The following is an 18,534-nucleotide window of genomic DNA, read 5'->3' as shown; positions in this document are numbered from 1 at the left end:
TGCCTGTATTCAATTCACAGAGTTGAAACTTTCTTTAGACAGAGAAGTTTTGAAACATTATTTTTCTCTAATTTGCATGTGGAGATTTAAAGGGATTTGAGGACAATGGCAGAAAAGGAAATATCTTCGTATAAAAACAAGACAGAATCATTCTCAGAAACTACGTTGTGATGTGGGCCTTCAACTGACAGAGTTTAACGTTTCTTTTCACAGAGCAGTTTGGAAACACTATGTTTGTAAAGTCTGCAAGTGGATATTTGGACCTCTTTGAGGTCTTCTTTGGAAACGGGATTTCTTCATAAAATGCTAGAGAGAAGAATTCTGAGTAACTTCTTTGTGTTTTGTGTACTCAACTCACAGAGTTGAATCTTTCCTTAGACAGAGCAGACTTGAAACTGTCTTTTTATGGAATGTACATTTGGAGATTTCAAGCGATATGAGGCCAATGGTAGAAAAGGAAATATCTTCGAATAAAAACTAGGCAGAATGATTCTCAGAAACTAATTTGTGATGTGTGCATACAGCTGACACAGTTTAAACTTACTTTTCATAGAACAGTTTGGAAAGACTCTGTTTGTAACGTCTGCAAGTGGATATTTGGACCTCTTTGAGGCCTTCGTTGGAAACGGGTTTTCTTTATGTAATGCTAGACAGAAGAATTTTCAGTAACTTCTTTGTGTTGCGAGTATTCCACTCACAGAGTTGAACCTTTCTTTAGACAGAGCAGATTTGAAACTCTCTTTTTGTGGATTTTGCATTTGCAGATTTCAAGCGCTTTGGGGCAAAAGGTAGAAAAGGAAATGTCTTCGTATAAAAACTAGACAGAATCATTCTCAGAAATTACTTTGTGAAGTGTAGGTTCGGCTCACAGAGTTTAACCTTTCTATTCATAGAGCACTTTGGAAACAATCTGTTTGTAAAGTCTGCAAGTGGATATTTGGACCTCTTTGAGGCCTTGTTGGAAACGGGATTTCTTCATATAATGCTACAGAGAAGAATTCTCAGTAACTTCTTTGTGTTGCCTGAATTCAACTCACAGAGTTGAAACTTTCTTTAGACAGAGCAGATTTGAAACTCTCTTTTTGTGGAATTTGCAATTGGAGATATCAAGCGATTTGAGGCCAATGGTAGAAAAGGAAATATCTTCCTGTAAAAACAAGACACAATCATTCTCAGACACTATTTTGTGATGTGTGCGTTCAGCTCACAGAGTTTAACCTTTCTTTTCATAGAGTAGTTTGGAAACACTCTCTTTGTAGAGTCTGCAAGTGGATATTTGGACCTTTTTGAGGACTTCGTTGGAAATGGGTTTTCTTCATTTAATGCAAGACAGAAGAATTCTCAGTAACTTCTTTGTGTTGTGTCTATTCAACTCACAGAGTTGAACCTTTCTTTAGACAGAGCAGTTCTGAAACACTGTTTGTCTAATTTTCATGTGGGGATTTCAAGCGATTTGAGGCCAATGGTAGAAAAAGAAATATCTTCATATAAAAACCAGACACAATCATTCTCAGAAACTACTTTGGGACGTGTGCTTTCAACTGACAGAGTTTAACGTTTCTTTTCATAGAGCAGTGTGGAAACACTCTGTTTGTAAAGTCTGCAAATGGATATTTGGACCTCTTTGATGCCTTTGTAGGAAACGGGATTTCTTCATAAAATGCTACACAGAAGAATCCTGAGTAACTTCTTTGTGTTGTGTGTATTCAATTCACAGAGTTGAACATTTCTATAGACAGAGCAGTTTTGAAACTCTCTTTTTGTGGAATTTGCAATCGGAGATTTCAAGCGATATGAGGCCAATGGTAGGAAAGAAAATATCTTTGTTTTAAAAGTAGACAGAATCATTCTCAGAAACTAGTTTGTGATGTCTGCGTACAGATCACAGAGTTTAACCTTCCTTTTCATAGAGCAGTTTGGATAGACTCTGTTTGTAAAGTCTGGAAGTGGATATTTGGACCACTTTGAGAACTTCGTTTGAAACAGGGTTTCTTCATATAATGCTAGAAAGAAGAATTCTCAATAACTTCTTCGTGTTGCGTGTTTTCCACTCACAGAGTTGAACTTTTCTTTAGAAAGAGCAGATTTGAAACTATCTTTTTGTGGATTTTGCATTTGGAGATTTCAAGCGCTTTGGGGCCAATGGTAGCAAAGGAAATATCTTCGTATAAAAACCAGACAGAATCATTCTCAGAAACTACTTTGTGATGTGTGCGTACAGCTCACAGAGTTTAAACATTCTCTTCATAGAGCAGTTTGGAAACACTCGGTTTTTGAAGTCTGCAAGTGGATATTTGGAACTCTTTGAGGCCTTCGTTGGAAATGGGATTTCTTCATATAATGCTAGACAGAAGAATTCTCAGTAACTTTTTTGTGTTGCGTGTATTCAACTCACAGAGTTGATCCTTTCTTTAGACAGAGCAGATTTGAAACACTCTTTTTGTGGATTTTGCAATTGGAGATTTCAAGCGATTTGAGGCCAATGGTAGAAAAAGAAATATTTTCTTATAAAAACTAGAAAGAATCATTCTGAGAAACTACTTTGTGATGTGTGCGTTCAGCTCACAGAGTTTAACCTTCCTTTTCATAGAGCAGTTTGGAAACACACTGTTTGTAAAGTCTGGAAGTGGATATTTTGACCTCTTTGAGGCCTTCATTTGAAACGCGGTTTCTTCACATAATGCTAGACAGAAGAATTCTCAGTAACTACTGTGAGTTGCGTGTATTCCACTCACAGAGTTGAACCTTTCTTTAGACAGAGCAGACTTGAAACTCTCTTTTTGTGGAATTTGCAATTGGAGATTTCAAGCGATTTGAGGCCAACGGTAGAAAAGGAAATATCTTCATATAAAAACTAGACAGAATCATTCTCAGAAACTACTTTGTGATGTGTGCGTTCAGCTCACAGAGTTCAACCTTTCCATTCATAGAGCAGCTTGGAAACACTCTGTTTGTAAAGTCTGCAAGTGGATATTTCGACCTCTTTGAGGCCTTCATTGGAAACGGGATTTCTTCATATAATGCTTGACGGAAGAATTCTCAGTAACTTCTTTGTGTTGCCTGTATTCCACTCACAGAGTTCAACCTTTCTTTAGGCAGAGCAGTCTTGAAACACTCTTTTTGTCTAATTTGCATGTGAAGATTTGAAGCGATTTGAGGCCAATGGTAGAAAAGGAAACATCTTCTTATAAAAACTAGACAGAATCATTCTCAGAAACTACCTTGCGATGTGTGCCTTCAATTGACAGAGTTTAACGTTTCTTTTCATAGAGCAATTTGGAGACAATCTGTCTGTAAAGTCTGCAAGTGGATATTTGGACATCTTTGAGGCCTTCGTTGGAAACGGGATTGCTTCATATAATGCTAGACAGAAGATTTCTCAGTGATTTCTTTGTGTTGTTTATATTCAACTCACAGAATTGAACCATCCTTTAGACACAGTAGATTTGAAACACTCTTTTTGTGGAATTTGCAAATGGAGATTTCAAACGGATTGAGGCCAATGGTGGAAAAAGAAATATCTTCGTTTAAAAACTAGATAGAATCATTCTCAGAAACTACTTCGTGATGTGTGCATTTAACTGACAGTGTTTAACCTTTCTTTTCATAGAGCAGTTCGAAAACACTCTGTTTGTAACGTCTGCAAGTGGATATTTGGACCTCTTTGGGGCCTTCGTTCGAAATGGGATTTCTTCAAATTATGCTAGACAGAAGAATTCTCAGTAACTTCTTTGTGTTGCGTGTATTCAACTCACAGAGTTGAACCTTTCTTTAGACAGAGAAGTTTTGAAACATTCTTTTTGTCTAATTTGCAGGTGGCGATTTCAAGCGATTTGAGGCCAATGGTAGAAAAGAAAATATCTTCGAATAAAAACTATACAGAATCTTTCTCAGAAACTACTTTGTGATGTGTGCCTTCAAGTGACGGAGTTTAACGTTTCTTTTCATAGAGAAGTTTGCAGACAATCTTTTTGTAAGGTCTGCAAGTGGATATTCGGACCTCTTTGAGGCCATCGTTGGAAACTGGATTTCTTCATATAATGCTAGACAGAATAACTCTCAGTAACTTCTTTGTGTTGTGTTTATTCAACTCACAGAGTTGAACTTCCTTTAGACAGAGTAGCTTTGAAACACTCTTTTTCTGGAATTTGCATGTGCAGATTTCAAGCGAATTGAGGCCAAAGGTAGAAAAGGAAATATCTTCGTTTAAAAACTACACAGAATCATTCTCAGAAACTATTCTGTGATGTGTGCCTTCAACTGACAGTTTAACGTTTCTTTTCATAGAGCAATTTGGAGGCAATCTGTTTGTAAGTTCTGCTAGTGGATATTTGGTCGCCTTTGAGGCCTTTGTTGGAAGCGGGACTTCTTCATATAATGCTAGACAGAAGAACTCTCAGTAACTTCTTTGTGTAGTGTGTATTCAACTCACAGAGTTGAACCTTCCTTTAGACAGAGTAGATTTGAAACACTCTTTTTGTAGAATTCGCATATGGAGATGTCAAGCGAATTGAGGCCAATGGTAGAAAAGGAAATATCTCAGTGTAAAAACAAGACACAATAATTCTCAGACACTATTTTGTGATGTGTGCGTTCAGCTCACAGAGTTTAACCTTTCTTTTCATAGAGTAGTTTGGAAACACTCTGTTTGTAGAGTCTGCAAGTGGATATTTGGACCTCTTTGAGGACTTCGTTGGAAATGGGTTTTCTTCATTTAATGCAAGACAGAAGAATTCTCAGTAACTTCTTTGTGTTGTGTCTATTCAACTCACAGAGTTGAACCTTTCTTTAGACAGAGCAGTTTTGAAACACTCTTTTTGTCTAATTTGCATGAGGAGATTTCAAGCGATTTGAGGCTAATGGTATGAAAGGAAATGTCTTCGTTTAAAAACTAGACAGAATCATTCTCAGAAACTGTTTTGTGATGTGTGCTTTCAACTGACAGAGTTTAACGTTTCTTTTCATAGAGCAGTTTGGAAACACTCTGTTTGTAAAGTCTGCAAGTGGATATTTGGAACTCTTTGAGGCCTTCGTTGGAAATGAGATTTCTTCATATACTGATAGACAGAAGAATTCTCAGTAACTTCTTTGTGTTGCCTGTATTCAACTCACAGAATTGAACTTTTCTTTAGACAGAGGAGTTTTGAAACACTCTGTTTGTATAATTTGCATGTGGAGATTTCAAGCGATTAGAGGCCAATGGCAGAAAAGGAAATATCTTCGTATAAAAACTAGACAGAGTCATTCTCAGAAACTACTTTGTGATGTGTACCTTCAACTGACTGAGTTTAACGTTTCTTTTCATAGAGAAGTTTGGAAACACTCTGTTTGTAAAGTCTGCAAGTGGATATTTGGACCTCTTGGAGGCCTTCGTTGGAAATGGGATTTCTTCATATAATGCTGGACAGAAACATTCTCAGTAACTTCTTTGTGTTGTGTGTATTCAACTCAAAGAGTTGAACTGTCCCTTAGACAGAGTAGATTTGAAACACTCTTTTCATGGAATTTGCATGTGGAGATTTAAAGCGAATTGAGGCCAATGGTAGAAAAGGGTATATCTTCGTTTTAAAACTAGACAGAATCATTCTCAGAAACTACTTTGTGATGTGTGCATCCACCTGACAGAGTTTAACCTTTCTTTTCATAGAACAGATTGTAAACACTCTGTTTGTAAAGTCTGCAAGTGGATTTTTGGACCTCTTTGTGGCCTTCATTGGAAAGTGGAATTCTTCATATAATGCTAGACAGAAGAATTCTCAGTAACTTCTTTGTGTTGTGTGTATTCAACTCACAGAGTTGAAACTTTCTTTAGACAGAACAGATTTGAAACTCTCTTTTTGTGGAATTTCCAATTGGAGATTTCAAGCCATTTGAGGCCAATGGTAGGAAAGGGAATATCTTCATATAGAAACTAGACAAAATCATTCTCAGAAACTGCTTTGTGATGTGTGCGTTCAATTCACAGAGTTTAAACTTTTTTTTCATAGAACAGTTTGGAAACACTCTGTTTGTAAAGACTGCATGTGGATATTTCGACCTCTTTGTGGCCTTCGTTGGAAACGGGATTTCTTCATATAATGCTAGACAGAAGAATTCTCAGTAACTTCTTTGTGTTGCGTGTATTCCATTCACAGATTTGAACGTTTCTTTAGACAGAGCAGTTTTGAAACACTCTTTTTGTCTACTTTGTGTTTGGAGATTTCAAGCGATTTGAGGCCAATGGTAGAAAAGGGAATATCTTCGTATAAAAACTAGACAGAATCATTCTCAGAAACTACTTTGTGATGTGTGCCTTCAACTGACAGAGTTTAACGTTTCTTTTCATAGAGCACTTTGGAAACAATCTGTTTGTAATGTCTGCAAGTGGATATTTGGACCTCTTTGAGGCCTTCATTGGAAACGGGATTTCTTCATATAATGCTAGACAGAAGAATTCTCAGTAACTTCTTTGTGTTGTGTGTATTCAACTCACAGAGTTGAACGTTCCTTTGGACAGAGTAGATGGGAAACAGTCCTTTTGTGGAATTTGCATGTGAAGATTTCAAGCAAATTGAGGCCAATGATAGGAAAGGAAATATCTTCGTTTAAAAGCTAGACAGAATCATTCTCAGAAACTACTTTGTGATGTGTGCCTTCAACTGACAGAGTTTAACGTCTCTTATAATAGAGCAGTTTGGAAACACTCTGTTTGTAAAGTCTGCAAGTGGATATTCGGACCTCTTTGAGCCCATCGTTGGAAACGGGATTTCTTCATTAGATGCTAGACAGAAGAATTCTCAGTAAATTTGTTGTGTTGTGTGTATTCAATTCACAGAATTTAACCTTTCTAAGACAGAGGAGATTTGAAACTCTCTTTTTGTGGAATTTGCAATTGCAGATTTCTAGCGATTTGAGTCCAATGGTAAAAAAGGAAATATCTTCATATAAAAAGTCGACAAAATCTCCCTCAGAAACGACTTTGTTATGTGTGCCTTCAGCTCGCAGAGTTTAACATTTCTTTTCATAGAGCAGTTTGGAAACACTCTGTTTGTAAAGTCTGCAAGTGGATATTTGGACCTCTTTGAGGCCTTCGTTGGAAACGGGATTTCTTCATACAATGCTAGACAGAAGAATTCTCAGTAACTTCTTTGTGTTGTGTGTATTCAACTCACAGAGTTGAACGTTCCTTTGGACAGAGTAGATGGGAAACAGTCTTTTTCTGGAATTTGCATGTGAAGATTTCAAGCAAATTGAGGCCAATGATAGAAAAGGAAATATCTTCGTTTAAAAACTGGACAGAATCATTCTCAGAAACTCCTTTCGGATGTGTGCCTTCAACTGACAGAATTTAACGTTTCTTTTCATAGGGCAGTTTGGAAACACACAGTTTGTAAAGTCTGCAAGTGGATATTTGGACCTCTTTGAGGCCTTCCTTTGAAACGAGATTTCTTCATATACTGCTGGACAGAAGAATTCTCAGTAAATTCTCTGTGTTACCTGTATTCAACTAACAGAATTGAACTTTTCTTTAGACAGAGCAGTTTTTAAACACTCTGTTTATCTAATTTGTATGTGGAGATTTCAAGCGATTAGAGGCCAATGATAGAAAAGGAAATATGTTCATATAAAAACTAGACAGAATCATTCTCAGAAACTACGTTGTTTCGTATGCCTTCAACCGACAGAGTTACATATTTGTCTTCATAGAGTAGTTTGGAAACACTCTGCTTGTAAAGTCTGCAAGTGTACATTTGGACCACTTTGAGGCCTTCGTTGGAAACGGGATTTCTTCAATAAATGCTAGACAGAAGAATACTCAGTAACTTCTTTGTGTTGTGTGTATTCAACTTACAGAGTTGAAATTTCCCTTAGACAGAGTAGATTTCAATCACTCTTTTCATGGAATTTGCATGTGGAGATTTAAAGCGAATTGGGGACAATGGTAGAAAAGGGTATATCTTCGTTTTAAAACTAGACAGAATAATTCTCAGAAACTACTTTGTGATGTGTGCATCCACCTGACAGAGTTTAACGTTTCTTTTCATAGAACAGATTGTAAACACTCTGTTTGTAACGTCTGCAAGTGGATTTTTGGACCTCTTTGTGGCCTTCATTGGAAAGTGGAATTCTTCATATAATGCTAGACAGAAGAATTCTCAGTAACTTCTTTGGGTTGTGTGTATTAAACTCACAGAGTTGAAACTTTCTTTAGACAGAACAGATTTGAAATTCTCTTTTTGTGGAATTTCCAATTGGACATTTCAAGCCATTTGAGGCCAATGGTAGAAAAGGGAATATCTTCATATAGAAACTAGACAAAATCATTCTCAGAAACTGCTTTGTGATGTGTGCGTTCAATTCACAGAGTTTAAACTTTTTTTTCATAGAACAGTTTGGAAACACTCTGTTTGTAAATCTGCAAGTGGATATTTCGACCTCTTTGTGGCCATCGCTGGAAACGGGATTTCTTCATATAATGCTAGACAGAAGAATTCTCAGTAACTTCTTTGTGTTGCGTGTATTCCATTCACAGATTTGAACGTTTCTTTAGACAGAGCAGTTTTGAAACACTCTTTTTCTCTACTTTGTGTTTGGAGATTTCAAGCGATTTGAGATCAATGGTAGAAAAGGAAATATCTTCCTATAAAAACTAGACAGAATCATTCTCATAAACTACTTTGTGATGTGTGCCTTCAACTGACAGAGTTTAACGTTTCTTTTCATAGAGCACTTTGGAAACAATCTGTTTGTAATGTCTGCAAGTGGATATTTGGACCTCTTTGAGGCCTTCATTGGAAACGGGATTTCTTCATATAATGCTAGACAGAAGAATTCTCAGTAACTTCTTTGTGTTGTGTGTATTCAACTCAAACAGATGAACCTTCCTTTAGACAGAGTAGTTTTGAAACACTCTTTTTGTGGAATTTGCATGTGGAAATTTCAAACGAACTGAGGCCAATAATAGAAAAGTAAATATCTTCGTTTAAAAACTAGACAGAATCATTCTCAGAAACTACATTGTGATCTGTGCCTTCAACTGACAGAGTTTAACGATTGTTTTCAAAGAGCAGTTTGGAAACAATCTGTTTGTAAAGTCTGCAAGTGGATATTTGGACCTCTTTGAGGCCTTCGTTAGAAAAGGGTTTTCTTCATATAATGCTAGACAGAAGAATTCTCAGTAACTTCTTTGTGTTGTGTGTATTCAACTCACAGAGTTGAACGTTCCTTTGGACAGAGTAGATGTGAAACAGTCCTTTTGTGGAATTTCCATGTGAAGATTTCAAGCAAATTGAGGCCAATGAAAGAAAAAAAAATATCTTCTTTTAAAAACTGGACAGAATCATTCTCAGAAACTACTTTGTGAAGTATGCCTTCAACTGTCAGAATTTAACGTTTCTTTTCATAGGGCAGTTTGGAAACACACAGTTTGTAAAGTCTGCAAGTGGATATTTGGACCTCTTTGAGGCCTTCCTTTGAAACGAGATTTCTTCATATACTGCTGGACAGAAGAATTCTCAGTAACTTCTTTGTGTTACCTGTATTCAACTAACAGAATTGAACTTTTCTTTAGACAGAGCAGTTTTTAAACACTCTGTTTGTCTAATTTGTATGTGGAGATTTCAAGCGATTAGAGGCCAATGATAGAAAAGGAAATATGTTCATATAAAAACTAGACAGAATCATTCTCAGAAACTACGTTGTTTCGTATGCCTTCAACCGACAGAGTTACATATTTCTCTTCATAGAGTAGTTTGGAAACACTGTGTTTGTAAAGTCTGCAAGTGTACATTTGGACCACTTTGAGCCCTTCGTTGGAAACGGGATTTCTTCAATAAATGCTAGACAGAAGAATACTCAGTAACTTCTTTGTGTTGTGTGTATTCAACTCACAGAGTTGAACCTTTCTTTAGACAGAGCAGATTTGAAACTCTATTTTGTGGAATTTTCAATTGCAGATTTCAAGCGATTTGAGGCCAATGGTAGAAAAGGAAATTTCTTCGTATAAAAACTCGACAGAATCAATCTCAGAAACTACATTGCGATGTGTGCCTTCAGCTCACAGAGTTTAACATTTCTTTTCATAGAGCAGGTTGGAAACACTCTGTTTCTAACGTCTGCAAGGGGATATTTGGACCTCTTTGAGGCCTTCGTTGGAAACGGGATTTCTTCAAAAAATGCTAGACAGAAGAATTCTCAGTAACTTCTTTCTGTTGTGTGTATTCAACTCACAAAGTTGAACCTTTCTTTGGACAGAGCAGATTTGAAACTCTCTTTTTGGGGAATTTGCAATTGGAGGTTTCAAGCGATTTAAGGCCAATGGTAGAAAAGGAAATATCCTCGTTTAAAAACTAGACAGAATCATTCTCAGAAACTACTTTGTGATGTGCGCCTTCAACTCACAGATTTTAACGTTTCTTTTCATAGAGCACTTTGGAAACACTCTGTTTGTAAAGTCTGCAAGTGGATATTTGGACCTCTTCGAGGCCTTCGTTGGAAACGGGATTTCTTCATATAATGCAAGGCAGAAGAATTCTCAATAACTTCTTTGTGTTGTGTGTATTCAACTCAAAGAGTTGAACCTTCCTTTAGACAGAGTAGATTTGATACACTCTTTTTGTGGAATTTCATGTGGAGGTTTCAAGCTTAATGAGGCCAATGGTAGAATAGGGAATATCTTCGTTTAAAAACTAGACAGAATTATTCTCAGAAACTACTTTTTGATGTGTGCATTCACCTGACAGAGTTTAACCTTTCTTTTCATAGAGCAGTTTGAAAACACTCTGTTTGTAACGTCTGTACGTGGATATTTGGACCTCTTTGAGGCCTTCGATGGAAACGTGATTCCTTCATATAATGCTAGACAGAAGAATTGTCAGTAACTACTTTGTGTTGGGTGTATTCAGCTCACAGTGTTGAACCTTTCTTTAGACAGAGCAGATTTCAAACTCTCTTTTTGTGGATTTTGCAATTGGAGATTTCAAAACATTTGAGGCCAGTAGTAGTAAAGGAAATATCTTCGTAAAAAAACTAGACAAAATCATTCTCAGAAACTACTTTGTGATGTGTGCGTTCAGCTCAGAGAGTTTAACCTTCCTTTTCATAGAGCAGTTTGGAAACACTCTGTTTGTAAAGTCTGCAGGCGGATATTTGGACGTCTTTGAGGCCTTTGTTGGAAACGGGATTCCTTCCTATAATGCTAGACAGAAGAATTCTCAGTAACTTCTTTGTGTTGCCTGTATTCAACTCACAGAGTTGAACTTTTCTTTCGACAGAGCAGTTTTGAAATACTCTGTTTCTCTGATTTGCATGTGGAGATTTCATGCCATATGAGGCCAATGGTAGAAAAGGAAATATCTTCTTACAAAAACTAGACACTATCATTCTCAGAAACTACTTTGTGATGTGTGCCTTCAACTGACAGAGTTTAACGTCTCTTATCATAGAGCAGTTTGGAAACACTCTGTTTGTAAAGTCTGCAAGTGGATATTCGGACCTCTTTGAGCCCATCGTTGGAAACGGGATTTCTTCGTTAGATGCTAGACAGAAGAATTCTCAGTAAACTTTTTGTGTTGTGTGTATTCAATTCACAGAATTTAACCTTTCTAAGACAGAGGAGATTTGAAACTCTCTTTTTGTGGAATTTGCAATTGCAGATTTCTAGCGATTTGAGTCCAATGGTAGAAAAGGAAATATCTTCGTATAAAAAGTCGACAAAATCTCTCTCAGAAACGACTTTGTTATGTGTGCCTTCAGCTCGCAGAGTTTAACATTTCTTTTCATAGAGCAGTTTGGAAACACTCTGTTTGTAAAGTCTGCAAGTGGATATTTGGAACTCTTTGGGGCCTTCGTTGGAAATGAGATTTCTTCATATACTGATAGACAGAAGAATTCTCAGTAACTTCTTTGTGTGGCCTGTATTCAACTCACAGAATTGAACTTTTCTTTAGACAGAGGAGTTTTGAAACACTCTGTTTGTATAATTTGCATGTGGAGATTTCAAGCGATTAGAGGCCAATGGCAGAAAAGGAAATATCTTCGAATAAAAACTAGACAGAGTCATTCTCAGAAACTACTTTGTGATGTGTACCTTCAACTGACTGAGTTTAACGTTTCTTTTCATAGAGAAGTTTGGAAACACTCTGTTTGTAAAGTCTGCAAGTGGATATTTGGACCTCTTGGAGGCCATCGTTGGAAATGGGATTTCTTCATATAATGCTGGACAGAAAAATTCTCAGTAACTTCTTTGTGTTGTGTGTATTCAACTCAAAGAGTTGAACTTTCCCTTAGACAGAGTAGATTTGAAACACTCTTTTCATGGAATTTGCGTGTGCAGATTTAAAGCGAATTGAGGCCAATGGTAGAAAAGGGTAAATCTTCGTTTTAAAACTAGACAGAATCATTCTCAGAAACTACTTTGTGATGTGTGCATCCACCTGACAGAGTTTAACCTTTCTTTTCATAGAACAGATTGTAAACACTCTGTTAGTAAAGTCTGCAAGTGGATTTTTGGACCTCTTTGTGGCCTTCATTGGAAAGTGGAATTCTTCATATAATGCTAGACAGAAGAATTCTCAGTAACTTCTTTGTGTTGTGTGTATTCAACTCACAGAGTTGAACCTTCCTTTAGACAGAACAGATTTGAAACTCTCTTTTTGTGGAATTTCCAATTGGAGATTTCAAGCCATTTGAGGCCAATGGTAGAAAAGGGAATATCTTCATATAGAAACTAGACAAAATCATTCTCAGAAACTGCTTTGTGATGTGTGCCTTCAACTGACAGAGTTTAACGATTCTTTTCATAGAGCAGTTTGGAAACAATCTGTTTGTAATATCTGCAAGTGGATATTTCGAACTCTTTGAGGCCTTCGTTAGAAAAGGGTTTTCTTCATATAATGCTAGACAGAAGAATTCTCAGTAACTTCTTTGTGTTGTGTGTATTCAACTCACAGAGTTGAACGTTCCTTTGGACAGAGTAGATGGGAAACAGTCTTTTTGTGGAATTTGCATGTGAAGATTTGAAGCAAATTGAGGCCAATGATAGAAAAGGAAATATCTTCGTTTAAAAACTGGACAGAATCCTTCTCAGAAACTACTTTGTGATGTGTGCCTTCAACTGACAGAATTTAACGTTTCTTTTCATAGGGCAGTTTGGAAACACACAGTTTGTAATGTCTGCAAGTGGATATTTGGAACTCTTTGAGGCCTTCCTTTGAAACGAGATTTCTTCATATACTGCTGGACAGAAGAATTCTCAGTAACTTCTTTGTGTTACCTGTATTCAACTAAGAGAATTTAACTTTTCTTTAGACAGAGCAGTTTTTAAACACTCTGTTTATCTAATTTGTATGTGGAGATTTTAAGCGATTAGAGGCAAATGATAGAAAAGGAAATATGTTCATATAAAAACTAGACAGAATCATTCTCAGAAACTACGTTGTTTCGTATGCCTTCAACCGAAAGAGTTACATATTTGTCTTCATAGAGTAGTTTGGAAACACTGTGTTTGTAAAGTCTGCAAGTGTACATTTGGACCACTTTGAGCCCTTCGTTGGAAACGGGAATTCTTCAATAAATGCTACACAGAAGAATACTCAGTAACTACTTTGTGTTGTGTGTATTCAACTCACAGAGTTGAACTTTCCCTTAGACAGAGTAGATTTGAATCACTCTTTTCATGGAATTTGCCTGTGGAGATTTAAAGCCAATTGGGGCCAATGGTAGAAAAGGGTATATCTTCGTTTTAAAACTAGACAGAATCATTCTCAGAAACTACTTTGTGATGTGTGCATCCACCTGACAGAGTTTAACCTTTCTTTTCATAGAACAGATTGTAAACACTCTGTTTGTAAAGTCTGCAAGTGGATTTTTGGACCTCTTTGTGGCCTTCATTGGAAAGTGGAATTCTTCATATAATGCTAGACAGAAGAATTCTCAGTAACTACTTTGTGTTGTGTGTATTCAACTCACAGAGTTGAAACTTTCTTTAGACAGAACAGATTTGAAATTCTCTTTTTGTGGAATTTCCAATTGGAGATTTCAAGCCATTTGAGGCCAATATTAGAAAAGGGAATATCTTCATATAGAAACTAGACAAAATCATTCTCAGAAACTGCTTTGTGATGTGTGCGTTCAATTCACAGAGTTTAAACTTTTTTTTCATAGAACAGTTTGGAAACACTCTGTTTGTAAAGTCTGCAAGTGGATATTTCGACCTCTTTTTGGCCTTCGCTGGAAACGGGATTTCTTCATGTGATGCTAGACAGAAGAATTCTCAGTAACTTCTTTGTGTTGCGTGTATTCCATTCACAGATTTGAACGTTTCTTTAGACAGAGCAGTTTTGAAACACTCTTTTTGTCTACTTTGTGTTTGGAGATTTCAAGCGATTTGAGGCCAATGGTAGAAAAGGAAATATGCTCGTTTAAAAACTAGACAGAATCATTCTCAGAAACTACTTTGTGATGTGTGCCTTCAACTGACAGAGTTTAACGTTTCTGTTCATAGAGCACTTTGGAAACAACCTGTTTGTAATGTCTGCAAGTGGATATTTGGACCTCTTTGAGGCCTTCATTGGAAACGGGATTTCTTCATATATTGTTGGACAGAAGAATTCTCAGTAACTTCTTTGTGTTGTGTGTATTCAACTCAAACAGATGAACCTTCCTTTAGACAGAGTAGTTTTGAAACACTCTTTTTGTGGAATTTGCATGTGGAAATTTCAAACGAATTGAGGCCAATAATAGAAAAGTAAATATCTTCGTTCAAAAACTAGACAAAATCATTCTCAGAAACTACATTGTGATCTGTGCCTTCAACTGACAGAGATTAACGATTCTTTTCATAGAGCAGTTTGGAAACAATCTGTTTGTAAAGTCTGCAAGTGGATATTTGGACCTCTTTGAGGCCTTAGTTAGAAAAGGGTTTTCTTCATATAATGCTAGACAGAAGAATTCTCAGTAACTTCTTTGTGTTGTGTGTATTCAACTCACAGAGTTGAACGTTCCTTTGGACAGAGTAGATGGGAAACAGTCTTTTTGTGGAATTTGCATGTGAAGATTTGAAGCAAATTGAGGCCAATGATAGAAAAGGAAATATCTTCGTTTAAAAACTGGACAGAATCATTCTCAGAAACTACTTTGTGATGTGTGCCTTCAACTGACAGAATTTAACGTTTCCTTTCATAGGGCAGTTTGGAAACACACAGTTTGTAATGTCTGCAAGTGGATATTTGGAACTCTTTGAGGCCTTCCTTTCAAACGAGATTTCTTCATATACTGCTGGACAGAAGAATTCTCAGTAACTTCTTTGTGTTACCTGTATTCAACTAAGAGAATTTAACTTTTCTTTAGACAGAGCAGTTTTTAAACACTCTGTTTATCTAATTTGTATGTGGAGATTTCAAGCGATTAGAGGCAAATGATAGAAAAGGAAATATGTTCATATAAAAACTAGACAGAATCATTCTCAGAAACTACGTTGTTTCGTATGCCTTCAACCGAAAGAGTTACATATTTGTCTTCATAGAGTAGTTTGGAAACACTCTGCTTCTAAAGTCTGCAAGTGTACATTTGGACCACTTTGAGCCCTTCGTTGGAAACGGGAATTCTTCAATAAATGCTACACAGAAGAATACTCAGTAACTTCTTTGTGTTGTGTGTATTCAACTCACAGAGTTGAACTTTCCCTTAGACAGAGAAGATTTGAATCACTCTTTTCATGGAATTTGCCTGTGGAGATTTAAAGCCAACTGGGGCCAGTGGTAGAAAAGGGTATATCTTCGTTTTAAAACTAGACAGAATCATTCTCAGAAACTACTTTGTGATGTGTGCATCCACCTGACAGAGTTTAACCTTTCTTTTCATAGAACAGATTGTAAACACTCTGTTAGTAAAGTCTGCAAGTGGATTTTTGGACCTCTTTGTGGCCTTCATTGGAAAGTGGAATTCTTCATATAATGCTAGACAGAAGAATTCTCAGTAACTACTTTGTGTTGTGTGTATTCAACTCACAGAGTTGAAACTTTCTTTAGACAGAACAGATTTGAAATTCTCTTTTTGTGGAATTTCCAATTGGAGATTTCAAGCCATTTGAGGCCAATATTAGAAAAGGGAATATCTTCATATAGAAACTAGACAAAATCATTCTCAGAAACTGCTTTGTGATGTGTGCGTTCAATTCACAGAGTTTAAACTTTTTTTTCATAGAACAGTTTGGAAACACTCTGTTTGTAAAGTCTGCAAGTGGATATTTCGACCTCTTTTTGGCCTTCGCTGGAAACGGGATTTCTTCATGTAATGCTAGACAGAAGAATTCTCAGTAACTTCTTTGTGTTGCGTGTATTCCATTCACAGATTTGAACGTTTCTTTAGACAGAGCAGTTTTGAAACACTCTTTTTGTCTACTTTGTGTTTGGAGATTTCAAGCGATTTGAGGCCAATGGTAGAAAAGGAAATATCCTCGTTTAAAAACTAGACAGAATCATTCTCAGAAACTACTTTGTGATGTGTGCCTTCAACTGACAGAGTTTAACGTTTCTGTTCATAGAGCACTTTGGAAACAATCTGTTTGTAATGTCTGCAAGTGGATATTTGGACCTCTTTGAGGCCTTCATTGGAAACGGGATTTCTTCATATATTGTTGGACAGAAGAGTTCTCAGTAACTTCTTTGTGTTGTGTATATTCAACTCAAACAGATGAACCTTCCTTTAGACAGAGTAGTTTTGAAACACTCTTTTTGTGGAATTTGCATGTGGAAATTTCAAACGAATTGAGGCCAATAATAGAAAAGTAAATATCTTCGTTCAAAAACTAGACAGAATCATTCTCAGAAACTACATTGTGATCTGTGCCTTCAACTGACAGAGATTAACGATTCTTTTCATAGAGCAGTTTGGAAACAATCTGTTTGTAAAGTCTGCAAGTGGATATTTGGACCTCTTTGAGGCCTTAGTTAGAAAAGGGTTTTCTTCATATAATGCTAGACAGAAGAATTCTCAGTAACTTCTTTGTGTTGTGTGTATTCAACTCACAGAGTTGAACGTTCCTTTGGACAGAGTAGATGGGAAACAGTCTTTTTCTGGAATTTGCATGTGAAGATTTGAAGCAAATTGAGGCCAATGATAGAAAAGGAAATATCTTCGTTTAAAAACTGGACAGAATCCTTCTCAGAAACTACTTTGTGATGTGTGCCTTCAACTGACAGAATTTAACGTTTCTTCTCATAGGGCAGTTTGGAAACACACAGTTTGTAATGTCTGCAAGTGGATATTTGGAACTCTTTGAGGCCTTCCTTTGAAACGAGATTTCTTCATATACTGCTGGACAGAAGAATTCTCAGTAACTTCTTTGTGTTACCTGTATTCAACTAAGAGAATTTAACTTTTCTTTAGACAGAGCAGTTTTTAAACACTCTGTTTATCTAATTTGTATGTGGAGATTTCAAGCGATTAGAGGCCAATGATAGAAAAGGAAATATGTTCATATAAAAACTAGACAGAATCATTCTCAGAAACTACGTTGTTTCGTATGCCTTCAACCGAAAGTGTTACATATTTGTCTTCATAGAGTAGTTTGGAAACACTCTGCTTCTAAAGTCTGCAAGTGTACATTTGGACCACTTTGAGCCCTTCGTTGGAAACGGGAATTCTTCAATAAATGCTACACAGAAGAATACTCAGTAACTTCTTTGTGTTGTGTGTATTCAACTCACAGAGTTGAACTTTCCCTTAGACAGAGTAGATTTGAATCACTCTTTTCATGGAATTTGCCTGTGGAGATTTAAAGCCAATTGGGGCCAATGGTAGAAAAGGGTATATCTTCGTTTTAAAACTAGACAGAATCATTCTCAGAAACTACTTTGTGATGTGTGCATCCACCTGACAGAGTTTAACCTTTCTTTTCATAGAACAGATTGTAAACACTCTGTTAGTAAAGTCTGCAAGTGGATTTTTGGACCTCTTTGTGGCCTTCATTGGAAAGTGGAATTCTTCATATAATGCTAGACAGAAGAATTCTCAGTAACTTCTTTGTGTTGTGTGTATTCAACTCACAGAGTTGAACCTTCCTTTAGACAGAACAGATTTGAAACTCTCTTTTTGTGGAATTTCCAATTGGAGATTTCAAGCCATTTGAGGCCAATGGTAGAAAAGGGAATATCTTCATATAGAAACTAGACAAAATCATTCTCAGAAACTGCTTTGTGATGTGTGCCTTCAACTGACAGAGTTTAACGATTCTTTTCATAGAGCAGTTTGGAAACAATCTGTTTGTAATGTCTGCAAGTGGATATTTCGAACTCTTTGAGGCCTTCGTTAGAAAAGGGTTTTCTTCATATAATGCTAGACAGAAGAATTCTCAGTAACTTCTTTGTGTTGTGTGTATTCAACTCACAGAGTTGAACGTTCCTTTGGACAGAGTAGATGGGAAACAGTCTTTTTGTGGAATTTGCATGTGAAGATTTCAAGCAAATTGAGGCCATTGATAGAAAAGGAAATATCTTCGTTTTAAAACTAGACAGAATCATTCTCAGAAACTACTTTGTGATGTGTGCCTTCAAC

Source organism: Pan troglodytes, chromosome 17, assembly GCF_028858775.2.
Source record: "Pan troglodytes isolate AG18354 chromosome 17, NHGRI_mPanTro3-v2.0_pri, whole genome shotgun sequence".
NCBI classification, from domain to species: Eukaryota; Metazoa; Chordata; class Mammalia; order Primates; family Hominidae; genus Pan; species Pan troglodytes.
This window is presented reverse-complemented; position numbering follows the sequence as displayed.